The following is a 7,169-nucleotide window of genomic DNA, read 5'->3' as shown; positions in this document are numbered from 1 at the left end:
AAAAAAATGTAAAGAACTCTAGTATAGTGCTGTGAGTTCAAAAACTTACCCATAATGACTCATGCTTAAGTGAAGAAGCTTAATGTACAACTTATTCACTCTTCTTCACCAACACCACCAGTAACTTACAATTGTCTTTAAAATTTATTCTAAGTGATGCGAGGCTAGTGATCCAAAAGGTTAAAATAATACGGAACAATGTAAATTAATGTACCACAAAAAAATGGCAACAGAGTGCATACTGAAGATAAAGGGCCGAACACGCTTACCCACGAACCTTACCCCAAACAGTGCCATCAACGCTCTCTGTATCAATGTTCCGTGATAAAGAGTGTGGCAAAGGCTTCAGCATATCAAGCTAACATGCAGGTCACACTCATGTTGCTTTGAACATGCACACCAACTTGAAGACATTATTTCAGATATGCTCCTTTAAGGCCTAAGCACATGTATTAAGCATGTGTGTCTGGGCCAAAAGTCTAAATTTTATAGGAAGCTTATGTGTACACGCTAAGTGCTAAGGATACAAACTAACCCCTAGTCTAACCACTAAGGACACCCACTAACTCCTAGAGCCTTAAACGAGTTTCGCAGAGCAGACGAAGGGCACAAAATGAGCTCTAACTTACCGTCAAGTGCACAAAAATAACGGCATTGGTCCTCGGTGATGAAGTTGTTGTTGTTGCCGCCACACCCGCTGTACAGGAAGGGGACGCAGACGGAGGCGAGGTGGTCAAAAGCGTAGCGCACCGCTAATTTATGGCAGTGTCCTATGTCCACAGGTTCTAGGCATCGCGTGGAAGGGGTTTTTGGAGTGGTGGAGACTGGAGTGGATTCGGGATAGGTGGGAGTGGTGGAGTATGAAGGGGAGAAGCCAGGGGACGTGGTGTCAGAAGTAGGAGTGATGTTGGGTGGAGTGGAGTAGGAGGAGGGAGTGGACTCAGAAGGGGCTGGAGTGGTAGAGGTGGGACTGAGATGGGTGGTGTTAGAAGAACTGGAAGTGGGAGGAATGGGAGTGGAATCGGGAATGACATGAGGAGCGAAGGTGGATGCTGCATCTGTGAAGGTAAAAAAATAAATAAACCACACCCCTGCGATTCCAACCTCGTGGGTGTCGTGTCTTGGTAACCGGGCCACTTTTGACTGTGCGGCTTTACGACCAAACGCACTGAGCCTATGGTACTGATCCAGCCTGTTGATTTCAAAACTTAATTAACCACAAAGTAAAGTTAAATGACCACCAGGGGCTATACTGGAGTTTGGTTGAACGGAATGAATAAATTGCTTTGTGAAGAATCAGTAAGACTTCGTGAAATGAATACCACATTACAGTATCTACTCTCTACTGTCTACATTCCTCTGGTGACCTGCGTATTATCCTATCTGAACTCCGGTGCTGTAAAGGTCTAAAACTCTATCAACTAACCGCAGCGATCTTGTGAGCAGACAATGCCGCCTCGCAGACAGAAGCACCAATTGCACTCATCCACCCGCCACCACGACCCATCACCGCACGCCGCCTCGCCAAGCACAGGCACGAAGTCTGAAAAAATATTGCGAAGTTACTGGTGTGTGTGGGGGAGGTGGGTGTGTGTGTGTGGGGGGGTGGATGTGTGTGTGTGTGGAGGGTGTGTGGATGTGTGTCAGGGGGGATGAATATATGTGTGTGTGTGTGTGTGTGTGTGTGTGTGTGTGTGTGTGTGTGTGTGTGTGTGTGTGTGTGTGTGTGTGTGTGTGTGTGTGTGTGTGTGTGTTTGTGTGTGCATACATAACATACAAAAATTAAACATATCTTTATGAAATAATAGCAGTTATGGCTCCCCTTGTAATCACAGATATAGATAAACAGACAGATAAAGAGAGATATTGACAGATATAGATAAACATATAGGCAATACCGCAGACCAGTAGTATACATGGTCAACAGTATACCTGAGCAATACTTTACCTGGAGGACACGCAGTCAAGGTACAGACAGGGAAGGAAGTGCTATCTCTGCAACCACACACATTGCACGTGTGTTCCCAGTGGGTCCCAGGCTCGCACAGGTGAGAGGCAGGTGGGGCGGGAGGCGGGGTCCAACCGTCCGCCTCACCTAGCAGACACAGGTGACGAAAGGTGGATTGAGGGGGTGTTTATATGGGGTTAAGTCATCACAGTCACTACAACTATAAAGCATCATCATCATCAATCATAATCGTCATCATCATCATATACATCACCACGACCACCATCATCATCATCACCGTCATCATCATCAGCATCAGCATCATCAGCATCATCATAAATCATACGGCCTATTATCATTCTCTTTAGATGGGCGGATAAAATTATGTTCACCTTCAGTTCTGGCGATATCCTTCTTCAGCAGATAAATCAAAGCTAGGATGTCGTTAAGCCGCGCCCTCAAGGTGTCCTCCCCGTAACCGGCCTGCCTCAACACACACAGCTCCTCCGCGCAAGTATCTGAAGGTATAGACCGAAATAAAATAAAAATAAGTAAATAAGGCGAAATATAAAATGCAAATCGTTAATGTCACTATATTTAATTTCTTTCTAGTGTCAGAACTCACAAATTGCCAATGAAAAGGCGTGTATGTAAATTCGAATTTTATGTATCGTGTAATACTTAAAATTTTGAATGTTACAGTAATATTGATTAATTTCTGTATCTCGTTAAAGCAATGTCATACTAGTCAAAAGGAGTGGAGTATTGCACCATTAGTTTATTATCCCAGATGCGATAAGGAAAGCTACACTGCAAGAAGTGACATACTATGGGTCTACCTCACTGAGCAGACTCGTCGACCACAGGTAAGCAACTGCTGCTGTGAGGCCGTCCTACTGGCACAGTACAGTGCATACACCGTGCAGGATCAGGCGCCCTTTGTGGCAGTCAGCGCCTCACCAGGGTGGGACTGGGTCATTGCCAGGGCCAGGTGCTGGGAAATGGGCCAGGCTTGGCTCGTAAGTTGAGGCCGCCGCTGCCCCAACCTGGGTGCACATCGCCACCAGGGGCAGGCAGCGGCGTAGCTACTATTTTTATAATGAAGTGGCCACGAGATGACCAAACACTTTTATGGGGCAACCCAAGGACAACTATCCAGGAGGATCAGGGTTTCCTCCCAAAATACGAGGTGGTCTGGCCGTACATATTTTAGGGATGGCCAGGGCCATGCCGGCCACCCTTCTGGGTATGCCACTGCGTGTAGGCTCCTCTACACCCACCCTGAAAGCAAGTGACGTAACAACACGGCGGGGGAAGAGGAGTGACGTACCAACATGGCGGGCGAGGCGGCTGGCGTCCATTCCAATGGCGGGATGAAGCGCTTGGCGGCAGGTGGTCAGGTGCTGTAGCCTCTCTGATGGCCTGGCCTGGCACGGGTCCTGTGTAGGGAGGATGATAGTGAGTGTAGAGAGATTATCACCACCATCACCATTATCATTATCATCATCATCGTCACCATCATCATCCAGTGCATATCTACATCTACCACCACATCACAGTAGCGTGCCAGTACTCACCGTAGTCTCCTCTGGGCAGGAAGTACATGGTTCCTCACAGTCTAGGGTCGCCTGCTCGTTCGTCTGACGTCACAAGGAAAGAAACATTTCGAAACAGACAGTTATCATCGTTTTTATCGTTTATAGTCATCAAAATCAGTGAATAATAATAATAATAATAATAATAACAAAAGCGAGAACAGGCCTAATCGTAAGAAGTAGACAGACACGCACAAAGTCACACAGATATATATATGGAAAGGGAGAGATGGACAGAGAGGAAGAGACAGGTATAGAGAGAGAGAGACAGACAGACAGACAGATAAACAGAGAGACAGATAAACACAGGCTAACATACCCTCCAAGATTCCGGCATTCTAAGAGGCCAGGGTGTGAGGGAGGTAATGTGCCCGTCTCTGCTGGTGAGGTCGTCTGTGGGATTGATGTTATGGTCACCGCAGAGGCCCAACAGCGACTCCCTGAGGCTGGGGAAGGCGCGGAGGGTCATGTGCTGCTGGCAATAGGTCACCTGCGGGGGAAGAGGTAGGAAGTAATTAGCCTTATTCAGTCAGTCAGTCAGTTACTTCACCTAGCAGTCATATCGGTCTGAGATCTGTATCATTGAATTAGTTAACTGGTCAATCACATACTCAGTTAATAGCGAGTCTGTCAGTCAGTCAGTCAGTCAACTAGCCATTCAATCAACCAGTCGGACACATAGTTGATAATCAGTCAGTCAGTCATCAGTCAACTGGCCAGTCAATCCACCAATGTCACAGCAAAATCAATCAAGCAGTCAGTCCATCAGTCACTCAGTTAATATTCAGTCAGTCAGTCAGTCAAGCAAAACCAATAAATGAATAAGTACCAGTAGCTACACAAACAATAAACAAACAAATAAATAACGTTGATGCAGTGTGTGTTTGTTTGTGTTTGTATTTTGATGTGTCTTTGTATTTTATGTTTTCGTATTTTGGTGTTTGAAAGCATTGAGATACTCTGGACTTGTGAAGAGTGTACTTGAGCTGGAGGAGAAAGGGGAAGAATGAGAGACTAACTAGGAGAGTAGGTGTGATGTGGAGGAATGGAGAATGAGACTGACTAGAAGTGTATGTGAGGGTGAATGAGGGAATGGTAGATCGAGGATGATTTGCAATGCTGGTGGCTATACAGTGAAGCTCCTATGACCCGCAGACATCCATGAGAGACTAACTAGGAGAGTACGTGTGTTATGAAGGGATGGAGAATGGATGACTAGAAGAGTATGTGAGCCGGAGGAGGGAGTGGCAGACCGAGGATGATTCGCAAGGTTGGTGTCTATACTGACCATAATCTGTGAGGCTCCTATGACCCGCAGACAGCCCTCGTCCCACCACACCAAGACGGGGTGGGGACCAGATCGGGTGCTCACGACATGTACACCACTCCCCACTGTGTACGCCTCTCCGTTCACCAGCATCTGCAGGGATACGTACACGTGTAGACATTTTCTGGGACAAAGACTGTATGAACGGTAGAAGTTTAGATATACAGGTATGTAATTATAAAATCTCAACAATAACACTCTCATCATCATCACTATCATCATCATCATCACTATCATCATCATCATCACTATCATCATCATCATCACTATCATCATCATCATCACTATCAATCATCATCATCACTATCAATCATCATCATCACTATCAATCATCATCATCACTATCAATCATCATCATCACTATCAATCATCATCATCACTGTCAATCATCATCATCACTGTCAATCATCATCATCACTGTCAATCATCATCATCACTGTCAATCATCATCATCACTGTCAATCATCATCATCACTGTCAATCATCATCATCACTGTCAATCATCATCATCACTGTCAATCATCATCATCACTCTCAATCACCACCACTCTCAATCACCACCACTCTCAATCACCACCACTCTCAATCACCACCACTCTCAATCACCACCACTCTCAATCACCACCACTCTCAATCACCACCACTCTCAATCACCACCACTCTCAATCACCACCACTCTCAATCACCACCACTCTCAATCACCACCACTCTCAATCACCACCACTCTCAATCACCACCACTCTCAATCACCACCACTCTCAATCACCACCACTCTCAATCACCACCACTCTCAATCACCACCACTCTCAATCACCACCACTCTCAATCACCACCACTCTCAATCACCACCACTCTCAATCACCACCACTCTCAATCACCACCACTCTCAATCACCACCACCACACACCCACCTGCACAGGATTCGGCGTGAGTGTGATAACAGTATCGGGGTTATCTCTGAAGGTAACGAGGTGCGTGCATGAGGGAGGGTCGCAGGGCAGGCGCTGACGGAAGACGGCGGTGCTGGGGGAGTGGCTGGGGTCCGTCTGCAGGAGGGAGTAGTTGCAGGCCCCTTGGAAGAAATAGGAGTGGCCGTCGAAAGTGGTGACGCGAGACTCTGATACAACACACTCTGAACCTGTCGAGGGAGAAGGGAAGCTTGTATCTGTCTGTCTACCTGTCTGTCTGTCTATCTGCAGAGGGGGGTAGATGCAGGCACCTTGGAAGAAATTGGAGTGGCCGTCGCAGGTGATGTGAAAAGGGAGTTAAAGCATTTTGAACCTGTCGAGGGAGAAGGGAAGCTTGCGTTTATGACTGTCTCTAAATCTATCCGTCTGTGTACACGTATCTTAGTTTATCAGGGTCTATATCTATCTGTCAGTGTATCTCTGTTTATTTGTCTGTCTATCCTATGTCTATACAGTATATTTATCATCTACATCAAACGTAAACAATAATATGAAAAACAGAAAACGTAAAGGGAATACAGAAAACGGAAAGGGGTAACTACGATAAACCTACAACAATCGTCAAACTTCGCGATGGTCCAGACGCCCTGAGAGCACTTGAAGTAGACACACGTGGTAGATAAGTAGGCTCCGTCAGGGTAGAGGGTTCCATCAAATAAACAACCTGTAATATTAAATAGTTATGTTTATTTTGATCTTAAAATATAGCCTCAAATAATCAGTTTTTTACCGTCTATTTTTGATTTTAATATGATGAAGGGAGAGAGAGGGAGAGAGAGAGAATAACCTACATTTCCTGGCTTTAGGCCCCCCAGCGCGATCCATGGAGATAACCCCGCCCTTGCACACTAAGGAGACACAGAGGGAGGGCAGAATGAGTGCAGGGTGACCGTCAGGCACTACACTATCACCCCAGCAGCAGTCTGACGCAGGGTGAGGCACGGAGGAACTGCTAGCCGGGCCTGAAGTAAAGAGAGGAGTATTAATAAAGCTGAAAGATGAGTAATAAAGCTGAAGAGATGAGCCTAGTAATAAAACTGAAGAGATGAACCTAGTAGAGGAGGGCAGGCGGAAAAAGGATGATAAGGGTGAGGGAAGAAGACAGGAGTACTACATCATGTGAGTGGATGATACTACCACCTCGGAAGTATGTCAAGGGGTTAAATGGTAAGGATATCACACTAAGGTTCCATACTCACCCCAGCATAGAAGTGTGAGGCAGGCTGATGCTAGTATGTAATGCCATTCCTTGCCTTCACCCACTACCCCAGCCTGAAAATGTAAAGATATTAACACACACAAACAAACAAGCACACTAACAAGCGCACTTA

The sequence above is a fragment of the Coenobita brevimanus genome, chromosome 112 (assembly GCF_032717465.1).
Source record: "Coenobita brevimanus isolate Jiangsu-jjx chromosome 112, ASM3271746v2, whole genome shotgun sequence".
In the NCBI taxonomy this organism is placed as follows: Eukaryota; Metazoa; Arthropoda; class Malacostraca; order Decapoda; family Coenobitidae; genus Coenobita; species Coenobita brevimanus.
Note: the sequence above shows the minus strand (reverse complement) of the source record.